The sequence below is a fragment of the Lycium barbarum genome, chromosome 7 (genome assembly GCF_019175385.1).
Source record: "Lycium barbarum isolate Lr01 chromosome 7, ASM1917538v2, whole genome shotgun sequence".
NCBI lineage: Eukaryota > Viridiplantae > Streptophyta > Magnoliopsida > Solanales > Solanaceae > Lycium > Lycium barbarum.
This window is the reverse complement of record NC_083343.1, coordinates 8997043-9013852: the sequence shown is the minus strand read 5'-3', so window position 1 is coordinate 9013852 and position 16810 is coordinate 8997043.

Sequence of the window (16810 nt, the reverse complement as noted above, 5' to 3'; positions counted from 1 at the left end):
GGTCGTATTACAAATGGTAAGACATGAATTGAATTCGAATAAATTAAGAAACCATATCAACAATGGTGAGAAAGAGGACCATGGTGAGGGTTTGACAGTTAGAGGTCGCTCGAGCCAAGGAGGGAGAGGTAAATCAGTTGCTAGGTCAAAGTCTAGGAAAAGGGTGAGTAGGAAGGATGCTGAATGTTGGTTTGTCATCAAAAGGGTCACTTTGAGAGGATTGCCCGAATAAAAAGATTGATAAAATAACAACCAGTGCATTTACGGTTCAGGTAGCTCAGGTATCTGGAGAAGTTTAAATGCTAACTGCTTCAACAAATTACATTCAGACACACAAGTGGATTTTAGATTCAGCTTGTACCTTTCACATGTCCTTCAGAAAAGATTAGTTTACTAGCTACGAGCAGACGAGTGGGACTGTACTTATGGGTATTGGTTCAACCCGTATACGGTGTCATGATGGCATCATAAGAACATTGTCTGATGTTCGACATTTTCCTGATATGAAAAAGAATTTAATCTCTCTTGGTACTCTTGATAAGCTCGGATACAAACATGCGGGTGAAGGTGGAATATGCAAGGTGACCAAGGGTTCTCTGGTCATGTTAAAGGCCAAACTGGAAAATGGTCTTTATGTACTTATGGGCAGCACCATTTTAGGTACTGCGAATGTTACAACCTCACAGTTATCAGATGATGGCAAGGCTAAGATGTGGCATATGAGATTAGGTCACAAGAGCTAGAGTGGGTTGGAATTTTGAGCAACCGAAACATTTTGAAAGGTGAGAACATTAGTACACTTGATTTTTATGAGCATTGAGTCTTTGAAAAGCAGAAATGGGTCAGCTTTAGCACGGGCAAGCACAAAACCGAAAGGGGTACTTGACTACATTCATTTAGATTTATGGGGTCCATCTCAGGTTCCATCCAAGGGTGGGAAGAGGTATCTTCTTACTTTCATTGATGATTTTTCACGCAAGGTTTGGGTATACTTCTTAAAGGCTAAAAGTGATGTCTTTGAGAATTTTAAAAACTGGAAGACATTAATTGAAAATCAGTGTGACAGAAATATTAAGTGTCTTCGAACAAATAATGGCTTGGAGTTTTGCAATGAAGAGTTTGACCATTTCTACAAGATTCATAGTGTATTGATAACATAGAACTGCTAGGCATATACCACAACAGAATGGAGTAGCTAAAAGGATGAGCTGCACTCTTCTTGAGAAAGCACGATGTATGCTCTCTAATGCCAAGGTGCCTAAGGAGTTCTGGGCAGAAGTAGTAAATACTGCTTGTTATGTTGTTAATCGTTCTCCAGTATCGGTGATTGGCTTTAAAAATCCAAATGAGGCATAGTCAGGTAAATCGTCTGATCACTCGTACTTAAGAATCTTTAGATGTCCCGCATATTATCATGTGAGTGATGGAAAACTAGAACCTAGAGCTCGAAAAGGTTTTTTATGGGATATGCTGAAGGGGTAAAAGGATATAGAATATAGAGTTTACATCCTTTTAAGTTTGTAATCAGTAGAGATGTTACTTTTGATGAGGCCTTTATTCTTGATCCCGGAAAGACTTCTATTGAGTTTGCAGGACAGAAAGTTCTTATAATAGAAATTGTGGAGGAAAATATGAAATTTACTGAGCAGGAGAATCAAGTGATTCGGGTGGAGTCAGATAATGAAAAAGCTCACACAATAGTACCTTAAGGTGAACCATATAGTATAACTATTGGAAGGGACAAACGAACTCCGAAGCCTAATCCAAAATATTATCCTCAGTCTTCGCAAGCTAATCTTGTGGCCTATGCATTAGCTACTTTCGGGGAGGAAATAAAGGATCTGGAACCCTCAAGCTATACAAAAGCTGCTATGTGTAGTGAAGTTGATCAATGACATTTATCCATGACCGAAGAGATGGAGTCTCTGCACAAGAACTAGACATGGGATTTGGTGAGTCTACCAAATGGGAAGAGAATTGTTGGTTGCAAATGGGTCTTCAGAAAAAAATATGGCATTCCGGGTGTAGAAGATGCTAGATACAAAGCGAGATTGATTGCTAAGGGCTTTTGTCAGAAGGAGAGAGTTTACTACAATGAGATTTTCTCACCAGTCGTGAAGCATAACTCAATTCGTTTGTTAATATTTTTGATTGCCCATTATGACTTGAAGCTTCATTAGCTTGATGTCAAGACTGCATTCTTTCATGGTGAACTTGAAGAGGTGATCTTCATGAATCAGCTCGAGGGTTTCCTTATTGAAGGAAAAGAAGACCAGGTTTGTCAATTGAAAAAATCTTTGTATGGTTTGAAACAATCACCACGACAGTGGTACAAGAGATTTGATGCGATCATGATTACTAAAGGTTTCTTGAGAAGTGCATTAGATAGCTGCATGTATCACATGACGGTATCTGGTAATTCAAATATTTATTTACTGTTATATGTTGATGATATGCTTATTGCTGCTAATAGTATGACAGAGATAAATGATTTGAAGAAACTGCTAAGTAAGGAGTTTGACATGAAAGATTTAGGTGAAGCTAAGAAAATCCTTGGAATGGAGATTCACAGGATGAACGGTGAGGTACATCTCTCACAGAGAAAGTATATTGAGAAGGTAGTTAAGAGGTTTGGCATGAATAAATGTAAACTTGTTACTTTACCGTTAGAACAACATTTCAGACTCTCTTCTTTGATGGCACCGCAATCAAAAGAAGTGCTGGAGAACATGTTAAAAGTTCTTTATTCTAGTGTAGTTGGTAGCATTATGTATGCTATGGTTTGCACTCGGCCTGATATTGCTCAAGCAGTGAGTGTGGTAAGTCGATTCATGTCTAATCCGGGTAAGACACAATGGGAAAAAATTAAGTGGATATTGAAATATCTTAAAGGTTCTTCGAATGTTGGTCTGACTTTTTGTAGGACGAGAAATGAAGGCTTCTCGGTCCTTGGTTATGTGGATTCTGATTTATCAAGTGATCTGGATAGAAGGATATCAACAACGGTCTATATCTTTACTCTTGCAGGTAGAGACATAAGTTGGAAGGCAATTCCCCAGTGTATAGTTGCTTTGTCCACAACAAAAGTTGAATATATGGCAGCAGTAGAAGCAATAAAAGAGGCTATATGGTTGAAAGGTTTGGTGTTAGAATTGAGTAGGGTTCAACATGAACCAACTCTAAAATGTGATAGCTAGAGTATTATTCACTTGATACAAAATCAGAGATTTCATGATCGCACCAAAAACATTGATATCAGATTCCATTTTATTCGTGATGTTGTTAAACAAGGCACAATTAAGGTCTTGAAGGTTGACACTAAGGATAGCTGTAACGACCCGTTTAGTCGTTTTGAGTTTTTAGCCTTCTTTTCCTTAAAATACCATTCTCTTAGTTTCATTCCAGTGTTTTTATGACTTGCGGGGATGGGTGGCACGGTTATTGACGACTAATTTTTGAAATATATTTATTTAATGTGTATGAATAATTTATTAATAGGAATATTCTTTTCACAGATATAAGGTATAAGTTGGTAAATAAGATATTGACGGAGTGTGTAAATTTTAAAATACACAAAGTGGTTAAGTTAATAAGTAAATTATAGAAACTATTGGGATAAGTTATTGGGCTTAGCCCACTTCTCATGCCCCATATATCTTAGTGGCATAGGGTATCAAATAATACATTTTCCTTTGGCAAGAAAAAGAAAATAACGGAGAAAACATTTGAGACAACAAATTGTTGGCAAAACTGAAGCAATTCTCACGTACAAAAATTTTGGTGGGCACCAGGTATACATCTCATCTGCATTTGGTGTAGTAATGGTTTCTCTTAACTACTTATTGATTAGTAAATCATGGTGTCAATGATAAGACACACTCATTTTATATAGAGTTAGTGGATGGCAAGTAAGACATAATGATTGAGGCTAATAATGAGGTAATGATGAACTAATCATTTTGGGGGCAATAATGAACAAATTTGATTAGGGTTAATGGCACTGAACGTTTTTTTTCCTTGTTCGATAGTCACTGTTCGATTTTCCTTCTAATTTCAAATTTTCTTTTATTGTTTATCATATTGCAATTTCATTTTTTTTTATATGTTGGGTCTACCTAATTGAATATTGGTATATTCGATTATATGTACATCGTTAAATTCATGGTATTTGAGATGTGGGATAAGATTTTGGGGAAATTGAAGGTTTTGAACCCCAGTATTAAGAAATGAGAATTTATGATTTGAGAGTCCATTTGTGCATATAATTAACTAATTTTATTGATACAGGACCCTTAGTTTATGGGTAGAATTATTTTTTAATAAAATTACAGTTTTGCCCTTGTGGGCTCAGGGTCACCTTTTTGTCTTATTTTTGGGTTCTGGGTAAAACTATGGCAATATGGGTATCCATGGATTCATGTTTTAACGTAGAATTCATATTTAATAGACTTTCATCGTTCGGAAGCGCTCCAGAAAGGAAAGGCTTCGGCTTGAAGGTTCGCGGCTCCTGTTCGGCTTCGAGGTAGGTTACGGCATACTTTATGTCTAGACTCCGGTTAGCGAAACGTATGTAGATAGTAGTGATTGATAGGGAAAGCATGATAAGTTTTCAAGCATGGTGTGGAGGTGAATTCCAATTAGGTTGGTATTGTCAGTTGTTATGTGGGCTTGTCGCCATTATTATGATACTGTTATGTGGGCTTGTCACCAAGGTTGTGATTTAATGTACTTGATATAATTCTCTCTCTCTCTCTCTCTCTCTCTCTCTCTCTCTCTCTCGCTCTCTCTCTTGTTATCTCACTTGTCATATGGGAGAGGAAGGCTATTATAGAGAAATTGAATATTGAATTGCATTTCATAGTATGAATCTATGGAACCTATGATTGCGGTGATTATTGAGGTTGATTTCATGCGAGACATGCATCCCATATTCTATGTGTTATTTGATGTGATTATCACCTAGTTGTATCTTTTTCACGTACTATCTCACTCATCTCATGAAAGGGAAGGGTAATATTGATGATTGAACCATGGACAATAATATGACTTGTACTTGTTGATTGTATATTAGTGATATAGTTGAGACTGATATCCTGCATGGCATGCTTCCATATTACTCTTATGTTGTCCTTATGGTGAGGTGAGTGATTGAGAGACTCCAAGGTCTTTGCCGGAGATTGAGAGTGGTTGAGAGACTCCGAGGTCTTTGCCGGAGATTGAGAGTGACAGAGAGACTCCGAAGTCTTTACGGGAGATTGAGTGTGATTTATAGCCTCCGAGGTTTCTGCCGGAGAGCACGAGTGGTACATGGACTTCGCGGGTCCCCCATGGGTCATGACTATGAGGCATTGCCATAGCATGTCTATACAAGAGTGGAGCGTGAGAGGTGGCTACTGCATTGCATAGCATTTACATAGCACGACATTGCATTGCATTGCACTCCCTTTGAATTGTTAATCATGCCATTGCATGGCACATTTTCTGATTGATTCTTGATTGGTGAATCATTGAGTTGTTGTTGTTTGTAAGGTATTTATTTTAGAAGCTTGATGGACTCGAGATTTAGAGATTTCCACCTAGGTTTATAACCTAAGATATTAAAATCCCTTGTGACTATCGTTACTGCAATACTTGCATACTTGCTAGAGTTGTGTCTGTGTTTGATTACTTATCTACTTACCTGTTAGTTGCTTCTTTTTTATATGCGTGAACTAACTATTGTCGGCCTATGATACCTACGAGCCTTGTGTTGTGCTCATACTACTCTTGCTACACTTCTTGTGGGGTGTAGAGTTATTTTCAGGTGATGTTCGAAGTGTCGCGACCGTTCTGAGGATTCGTCAGAGCCGTTTGGGTGAGCTATTTGAGATCTTGCAACCCAGAGTCTCTTCTTAGATTTCTGTTGTTCCTTATCCTTAAACAGAAGTCGTACCCAGTTTGAGTCTGTTATTTACTTCAAATTGTAAACTTCTCAAAGGCTCTTGTATGAGTCTAGACCAGGTTTTGAGAATTTCTTATAATAAAATATATCTTCCGCATTGTTTAATATTTAAACTGTTGGAGTGTGTTTACATACTGTTGTTCCGCATGTTGTCTCAAATTAAAGTAGTTGGGAAAAGGGTTCGCCCACTGTTGACACCCAATTTTGTCCCTCTCCTATTTCATTTACCCGGGTTTCTAAATTTACTAACGAGCTAAATACTTTATTTTCACTACTTTCACTACTCTTATTTTTTTAAAACATTACGAGCATTACTTTATCACAAATTTTAAACGGTTAGTCATTGTTTCATTTTCGGGTCCGGAATCGTTAAATTAATTACAAGACAGCACTTTGTAAAATCCTTACTTTCTATATACTAATTACTATTTATCTTCACATAATAAATATGGTACTAGTTATTAAATTAGAAGCCCGAAAATAATTAAAATAGCGGAGGAAGGATCAACAATTTTCAGCCAATTAATGGTTTAAAATACAAATACAATATTATTTTCATACCCAAATAAATAACCCACACTTTTTATACCCAACCCACATTTTAAACCCACATTTTCAGCCCATGTTTAAATTAATGGGCCAGCCCAAACGGACCAGCCCATTACCCGCGACCCGACCCATTCTTAATTTCCTAATCCCTAATCCCTCTTCCTCTTCTCCCTTTCAATCTTCTTCCGCCTCCTCTCTCTCTCTTTCTCTTTTACCTCATCTCCGCCGCTCCTCTGTCTCCTCTTCTCCTTCGCCTCCCATCGCCGCCCCCCCTCATCTCCACGCTTCTGCACCTCCACTATCCCGTGTCCCCCACGTTTCCCGTTCTCCCACCTTCATCTCTGCCATCTCCACCTTTTTTTTTGTTCCCCACGCCTCACGTTCCTCCCCATTCACCCACGCCTCTGTCGCTTCTGTCGCCCTTGTCCCCCACTCCGTCTCTCTCTTACGCTCCTCTATTTTTTTTTTTACCAAACAAAGTCCTATAAAGCGGGTAATGGGGGGATGGAAGATTTTGGAGAAAAAAGGAGGGATTTGACGAGCAAGAAAGAGGAGAAAACAGAAAAAACGAAGGATTTGAAACTCAAAATCCCCCCACAAAAAACATCAATTTTAACCAACAAAAAACAGTCAACAATTACTCTATTTGGCTTTCCTTGTTTTTGTTTTAAAACTCTAGTTATTTTTCTTATCAAGTTCGAGTTCGTCGCGTTCGAGTATAGATTCGAGACATCGATACCCGCTTCACTGCGCACAAAACAGACGAGTTTGAAACGACTTGTTTTCTTCCGCATTTGGCGTTGGGCTAAAAGCCCAACATGAAATCTTCCTCCGGTGTCAGCTCTGTCCACTGCCCAAGTAGAAAACAAAATCTGGGCCAAAGCCTAATAAACCAAGACAGCCCACAGCAGCAAATATGAAGGAATTTACTGGGCATAAGCCCAGTAATGGAAACAGTTCATCACGTTTGGGCCTTAATAAGTGGGCCAGATTCATTTTAATCTTTCCTCTCTTCCTTATTTTTATTGGTGTTGTGTATTTTTTATTTGCTTTGTAGGACTAACATCTTATTTTATTTTATTAATGTAGATAATGTCTAGTATATTAATGAAGTTTAGTTTAATAGTGGGTAGTTAATCCAAAAAAAGAGAAAACTAATAATTAGCTTCACTAGTTTATGTCGAAATTATTTATTATCCCTAATATTTATCTTTTGGAATAATTGCTCTTCAAAGTACCATGACTATATATCTTGACTAAGAGAATCAAATTGCGCTTACTATTTTAGAAGTTTTAAAACACTCCAAATTTTATACTAACTTATCCTAAGAAAAATAAAAGGAAATAGGTTTCAGTGGATAACTTTTTACTTTAGTTCCTTCCAACACTTAATACACGATTGTTCGAAATAACCTTAGCACCATATATATGTATTAAGTTGCTAGTCTTTATATGAAGCCTTTAATATTTATTCAACATTGATTTTACAATAACTCTTTGAAATTGCGAGTCGACATAGCTCACTTTTCCTCAAATACGTACAAACATTATCTTTTAGATCATTTTAACTAAACTCTTTTATGCACTTACTATTTTCTACAAGTGTTATTTTAAATAATGCTATTATACTTTTCGTCTTAAAACCTTAATCATATTTATAAGTTGTATTTCAAAACAGCATTAAAAGTACTCTTTTATACGAATTATTATTATTTTTTACAAGTTCCATTTTAAATAGCACTCTTACATATTTATTTATAACTTTAGTCATACTTATAAGACTACTTTATTTTTTCTATAATACTATATTTACACTTAGCCTAATTAAATTTTAGTCCGGTCGGTTAACCATTGTTAATGGGTCTTTAAGGGTGCCTAATACCTTCCCTTTAGACTAATTGAACCCTTACCTAGAATCTCAAGTTTCGCAGACCTTAAACAGAGTTAACTCTAAACATAACTTTAATAAACTTTAGGTCTCCTAATTCACCATAAATAATTAGGTGGCGACTCCTTAAAAACAACAAAAACAGGAATCTCCAATACGTCATACTTCTAACTTTAACTCTCCGCGGTTAAAAAAAGGGGTGTGACAGCTTGGCGACTCCGCTGGGGAATCTACCTAGGTTCTAACCATAACGGACTTAGTTTAAATAGGCTTTGTGTGCTTATTTTAATTACTTTATTTGTTTGTTAACTGTTTTTACATGCTATTAATTGTTTGTTTGATATAAACTGTTTGTTTGATATAAACTGCTTATGTGTCACTTGCTTTGATAAAACTGTCATTCCGTTCATATTTCCTCCACTTCTGGAAAACTCACACATATTCACACACTTAAAACGGCTTCGCGGTTCGCGCCCGTTCACTACTAAATTACCCCTTTAGTTAGATTGATCTTGTGGATTTAGTCGATCAGCGGTGCAGTCGACGGCCACGGACTTTCCACTCTCAAGTTGTCCGCTTGGGAGAACCTTGTGTCATAGGAAGCCAACTCTTAGTCAGCCTAAGATAGAGCTAAACCAACACCCTTTATTAAGAGCATACATTTCATGACCTAGGAGGTTTAATACCCTTGGTGCATTAAATCCATTAGATGACTTTACCCAAACGTCCAAGCGGGTTCACAACCCCAAGTGACACCAATCATACTTTATGTGCATGTTTGAAGGATAACTGTGCCTAAATATTGACTATTTGCTTTAATTAATTAAACTTTAGGAGGGAAGGATGATTAACGTTTCTATGACAGGTATGGATTTGCATTGGAGTACAATGAATGACGAAGATCAATGACATCACAAAAACGGAGCTGAGATTTAAACATAGGAAATTGTGTTCACTTCATTTAGATTAGGAAACACTTTATGTTGTATTCATTTGACATGTAATAAACGTTACATTACTTTTGTACTTTATTGTTGGGGAAATAGAATTTGTTTAAATAATCAAAGCAACGGGATGACATATTATGGCACATTTTATCCTTTAAACAACGTTAGGCCCGCCTCTGGCGCAAAGAGGTCACATGCATATTAGGACGTGCTAGTTGTTTTGATATAATCGTTTACATTTGTTTGAAACTTGTTTGACTCTACTTGATAAATTATTCGCTAAATGCCTTACTCGACTTTACGTGACCATGACTTTACGTGACCATGACTTTACCTAGATATGTTCATGAGATTAACATCGTTTATACTGTATGTCTATTTTATCTTATTCCCGGACAGAGAGTTGATTCGTGTTGACGCTCGATGGCCGACCATCCTTACATCACGAGGTCAAAGACGTCATCGTTACCTGAACGTAGTTGGGCTGTCCAAGGAAATGAAATTACTATGTCTGATCCGGCCGCATCTGTTCCAACTAGTGTAGAAAACCTCGTGATCGCTAGCGATCCGCCTGAAACTTCCGAACATGGAACTGCTATTCAACGGGATGAACATATCGCCCGCCTGACTCAAGAAATTGAGAATCTACGTGGAGAACTAAATCGGGTTAGGGACTTAACCAATTTATCCATCACACTCCAAAATTCACCTTCTGAACCTAGCAATACTGCACCAGAACCACCTCGTTTCCCATCACTCGAATCCCCAGTTCCTGAGCATTTTCCTCCCCAAAACAATGCACCTACCAACAGCAACTTACCTCCGATCATCCCCGCAAATCCACCAAATCCAACATCCGTCTATACTCCCCCACAAAGTCAACCACCCACCTACACTAACTATACTCCTCCACAAAATCAACCACCCACCTACACTACCTACACTACTCCTAATCCACCACCCGTCAACCCACCAAGTCAATCGCTAGTTCATACTTCCTATGTTCCTTTACCCACCAACACTAATCCACTACCCACGACCACTCCTCTAAACCCACCAAATCAACCACCTATAAACACCAATTATAACACACCACCTCTTGTCCAAAACACCCCCATCGTCCAGACTTATCCAACCCAGCATATGCACGGGGCACACTTTGTCACCCCAAATGCACAATATGTTCCTCCGGTATATGCCGCAGAAACACAAACCTTTACCAACCCAGTAACGGTCAGGTTCCAACCCGAGGTAGATCAATACGAAGAAATGGAAAGGGATGCAAAGGCAGGGGCAGATAACATACTGCTAAAAGAAATCCACAGTCTCAAAGAAGCAATGAGGAACCTTCAAGTCGCTAGAGGAACTAAGAGTGTAGAATATGAGGATCTCTGTGTCCAACCTGACGTCGATTTACCCGTAGGCTACAAACCGCCGAAATTTGATACATTCAATGGAACAGGCGACCCTCATACACACTTAAGGGCTTATTGTGACAAACTGGTTGGAGTGGGAAGAGACCAGAACATAAGGATGAAGCTCTTCATAAGAAGCTTATCTGGCGAAGCACTTACTTGGTATACACAACAGGATGTCCGTAAATGGCGTGGTTGGAGTGACATGGCGCAAGACTTTATGGACAGGTTCAGTTTTAACACCGATATCACACCTGATAGAGTTTACATGACTAAGTTAACCAGGAAGTCAACTGAGACGTTCCGCGAATATGCGTTACGTTGGAGGTCAGAAGCGGCCAGGGTTCAACCTCCGATGAATGATAGGGAAATGACTGCTACCTTCATTGAATGTCAGGCTGGCATATTTTACGAGAAAATGATAGGTATGATGGGACAAAAATTCACAGAAGTTGTTCGAATGGGAGAAGCACTGGAAGAAGGAATCAAATCGGGGAAAATTCAGGATCTTATTGCTTTACAAGCAATGAACAAAGCTATACAATCTGGTTCTATCAACGGGATTAAAAAGAAGAAGGAAGATGTCGCTGCAGTCATGAACGCTCAAGGACATGAGCCGAGCCAAGCCATTCCATACTTTAACCACCCACAACAAACTTTCCACCCTTACCACTACCCTGAACCCTACCAAGCTCCACTACCTCCTTACCCCGTTTACAACACCCAAGCAAACTACTACCAACCCCGAGCACCTCCGCATCAAAACCCACGCCCGTATCAACCCAACCAAGCTCCAACTTACCAAAATCGACCACATACTATACCTAGAGCCCGTCCAAACCCTGACACCAAAAACACCCGTAATTACACTCAGATCGCTGAACCCTTAGCTCAATTGTTCGAAAGAATGAAAGCAGCAGGCATAATACAACCGATTGAAGGAAAAATTCCCGAGCCTATCCCAAAATGGTTTGATGGTTCCAAAAGCTGCGCATACCACTCTGGAGTTGTTGGGCACGCCACTGAAGATTGCTATGGGCTTAAAAACAAAATCGAAGTCCTGATTAAGGAAGGAGTAATTCAGCTCGCTGAAGCTAAACCCAATGTGGTCAACAATCCTTTGCCTGCTCACGGAAATGCCAAGATTTAGAGGAGTCCAGTGCGGAAAGAGTCAGATCAACAACTTTGTCGCTCTCGTGGGAACAATCCAATACAACTACTCGCAACACCAAGGCACTGACAATATGGGGCGCCGAACCAGGAAAGACTCTGAAGAATTGGACTTGTACTCCGTCCTCGATCCGTCGGGAGCCTTGGTAGCATGAACATGTAGTGAACTTGTTTTATTTTATTGATGCTTGAACCGTACTCAAAATTTTGTTTGTTTTGCTTCACCTTGTGGAAGCTTGAATTGCAAAACTATGAATGCATTTCTGATTTTTCTTAATCATCTATTTTCTACTTTATTTATCAAAACTGTCAACTCTACGATTGTGACATGAAATGTACGAATAGACAACACACATTCCGAGAGATGTAACAAAGAAACTAGGGGGACAAGACAAGATTCCACTCACAAGAATTGAAATAGCCGATAGGTGATAACATAAGCCTAAAAGCTAGCAATTCAAGAAGAAATCAAAGTACGACATTAGGTTAGACAACCTAGTTTGCAACCTTTCCTTTAGTTACGAACTACATTTGACCTGATTCCTCGGCGGATATGTAGGCAGCCCACATAGGGACTCGGTCATACTAGGTTAGAATTTTTGCCATACGAACTACGTTCTGACCTGATTCCTTGACGGATACGTAGGCAACCTATATAAGGTTCGGTCACACCACAACATAAATTTAGCACACCCTTCTGAACCCAAAACTGGGGCATATTTTGGAAAAGATATAGACGAAAGAACGGTTGGACATCGACAAGATTAAGGCTATCAGACAGGAAGTATTATAGACCAATTACTTTAGAAGCGTCACAATCTAAAGTTGGCAGAATATTTTACAACTTACATATGTATACGTTTACATATATATCTTTCCTTACATACATACATTTACATATTTCACAACCTATATACATATAGTCACATTTCCTTATACATATACCTACATATCTACCTTTCAAATCAAATACTTTCTTGCAATTGATTCACTACTGTTCACCTACCGAGGCTTGAACGGAGATCACAAGATGCAAACAAACAAGACGAATGGAGCGCCAACCACGTCAAGCTTCGAGTCAACACGAATCAACTTCCCCCCTCCCAAACTAAGAATTTTTCTTTGAGTGCAGGAATTAAAAGACCGCGAGATCAACAGTCAAATCTATCACGACCGAAAAGCATCATCTGGCCCAATATGGCCTCGCCTCAAAATCCAAACAGTTAAAGACGAATCAAATCAGGATTACGCGTCATTGATTCAGCCTGTTGCGATAGCATCGACTTCATCAGCCAAACGGCTATGCTATCACTTTACTACATACTCTATTACCTTCTTTATCTGTTTTAACCATTTTGCCTGAACTTTACAGGAATCAACATTAAGTCTCCGAAGACAACCGGAGGGATTTATTATCAAATCTCCGAAGACAACCGGAGACATCACATGGCTATACGGCCTCATACGCACAAGCCGGACGGCTACACTATGACTTTACCCTCTATTTTATCATTTGTTCTACCAACTTTAACAACTTTACCCTGAACTTTACAGGAATTATCATTGAGTCCCCGAAGACAACCGGAGACACAACATCAAGTCCCCGAAGACAACCGGAGACATAGCATCAAGTCCCCGAAGACAACCGGGAGCATCATTCGGCTATACGGCCTCACATGCATAAGCCATACGGCTACATCTTGACTTTACTCTCTACTTTATCATTTACTTTACCAACTTTAACAACTTTACCCTGAACTTTACAGGAATTATCATTGAGCCTCCGAAGACAACCGGAGACATCATCCACGTTACAACTTTATCCTGGACTTTACGGGAATCAGCATCAAATCTCCGAAGACAACCGGAGAGATATCATCAAGTCTTCGAAGACAACCGGAGACATCGCATGGCCACACGGCCTCATACGCATAAGCCAGACGGCTACACTTTGACTTTACTCTCTACTTTATCATTTACTTTACCAACTTTAACAACTTTACCCTGAACTTTACAGGAATTATCATTGAGCCTCCGAAGACAACCGGAGACATCGTTTGGCTATACAGCCTCATCAGCATATCATTGAGTCCCGACAACCATTGGAGACATCACCCGGCTGCACGGCCTCACGCGCATAAGCCAAACGGCTATACACCTATTTTACTCCTTACTTCGTTCCTTTATTTCATCATCTACCTTACCACTTTAATGAATTTACCTTAAAATTCGCAGATATCATTTATCATCAAGTCCCGGAAGACAGCCGGAGACCTTATCACTATCATCTGCAAATGCAACTAGAAATATTATCACATCCTCAGCATACGCATCACGCATTCATTCAAGTCGCTGAAGACAATCAGAGACAACATTAGCCACACGGATTCACTTTCATTCCCACACTCATATTTACTATCATTTTACACTCTTTACAATTTTACACTTTCAACTCTATTACTAATTTTGGACATGAATTTCAGTTTTGGCAGAAAACACAACCTGCAGGGACGCAACACAACGTGGAACTTTATCTTACGCAGTGAACTGGGGCAAACATGCTGAAGAGGAATACCAAACTCACAAGCAAAGGTCACGGATCTATTCTCGAACTCGATTCCGCCTATGTCCACAAACACGTGATACATAGGTTAATTTCTTTTTCACATCCTCCGCTAAAACTCTACTGAATCTACTCTTTTTACAATCTCATATTCCTTTCTACATCCCCAGTGTCTCCATAACTCAACACTGGGGCATCTTTGAAGAATTTACATAGTGCCTAGTAGAGTCCTACTTATGAGAATGTTGTGCACCACATTTATAATTAGGAGGCTATAAGCATATGTTCCATTCTCGTCACCTGTCTACAACCCCCGCAAGATTATGAACTCACAAAAACTTTCGAACTACACATGGCCTGATTCTCGTGCAGCCCGAGATATGTAGGCAACTCGAAACTGAGATTCGGCCATAATTTCCCATAATTCCTTCGGTCCTCGTAATATTTCCCATCAATTTTCCTAAACCGTACTTTCTTACAAACCCATATTCGTCGGTCCAAACAAAATTGGCTACTACGTCAACTTCTTCGCCCGAAGATTCTTACATCATCTCCGGTCGAAGAGGGGCATCTGTTGACACCCAATTTTGTCCCTCTCCTATTTCATTTACCCGGGTTTCTAAATTTACTAACGAGCTAAATACTTTATTTTCACTACTTTCACTACTCTTATTTTTTAAAAACATTACGAGCATTACTTTATCACAAATTTTAAACGGTTAGTCATCGTTTCATTTTCGGGTCCGGAATCGTTAAATTAATTACAAGACAGCACTTTGTAAAATCCTTACTTTCTATATACTAATTACTATTTATCTTCACATAATAAATATGGTACTAGTTATTAAATTAGAAGCCCGAAAATAATTAAAATAGCGGAGGAAGGATCAACAATTTTCAGCCAATTAATGGTTTAAAATACAAATACAATATTATTTTCATACCCAAATAAATAACCCACACTTTTTATACCCAACCCACATTTTAAACCCACATTTTCAGCCCATGTTTAAATTAATGGGCCAGCCCAAACGGACCAGCCCATTACCCGCGACCCGACCCATTCTTAATTTCCTAATCCCTAATCCCTCTTCCTCTTCTCCCTTTCAATCTTCTTCCGCCTCCTATCTCTCTCTTTCTCTTTTACCTCATCTCCGCCGCTCCTCTGTCTCCTCTTCTCCTTCGCCTCCCATCGCCGCCCCCCCTCATCTCCACGCTTCTGCACCTCCACTATCCCGTGTCCCCCACGTTTCCCGTTCTCCCACCTTCATCTCTGCCATCTCCACCTTTTTTTTTGTTCCCCACGCCTCACGTTCCTCCCCATTCACCCACGCCTCTGTCGCTTCTGTCGCCCTTGTCCCCCACTCCGTCTCTCTCTTACGCTCCTCTATTTTTTTTTTTACCAAACAAAGTCCTATAAAGCGGGTAATGGGGGGATGGAAGATTTTGGAGAAAAAAGGAGGGATTTGACGAGCAAGAAAGAGGAGAAAACAGAAAAAACGAAGGATTTGAAACTCAAAATCCCCCCACAAAAAACATCAATTTTAACCAACAAAAAACAGTCAACAATTACTCTATTTGGCTTTCCTTGTTTTTGTTTTAAAACTCTAGTTATTTTTCTTATCAAGTTCGAGTTCGTCGCGTTCGAGTATAGATTCGAGACATCGATACCCGCTTCACTGCGCACAAAACAGACGAGTTTGAAACGACTTGTTTTCTTCCGCATTTGGCGTTGGGCTAAAAGCCCAACATGAAATCTTCCTCCGGTGTTAGCTCTGTCCACTGCCCAAGTAGAAAACAAAATCTGGGCCAAAGCCTAATAAACCAAGACAGCCCACAACAGCAAATATGAAGGAATTTACTGGGCATAAGCCCAGTAATGGAAACAGTTCATCACGTTTGGGCCTTAATAAGTGGGCCAGATTCATTTTACTCTTTCCTCTCTTCCTTATTTTTATTGGTGTTGTGTATTTTTTATTTGCTTTGTAGGACTAACATCTTATTTTATTTTATTAATGTAGATAATGTCTAGTATATTAATGAAGTTTAGTTTAATAGTGGGTAGTTAATCCAAAAAAAGAGAAAACTAATAATTAGCTTCACTAGTTTATGTCGAAATTATTTATTATCCCTAATATTTATCTTTTGGAATAATTGCTCTTCAAAGTACCATGACTATATATCTTGACTAAGAGAATCAAATTGCGCTTACTATTTTAGAAGTTTTAAAACACTCCAAATTTTATACTAACTTATCCTAAGAAAAATAAAAGGAAATAGGTTTCAGTGGATAACTTTTTACTTTAGTTCCTTCCAACACTTAATACACGATTGTTC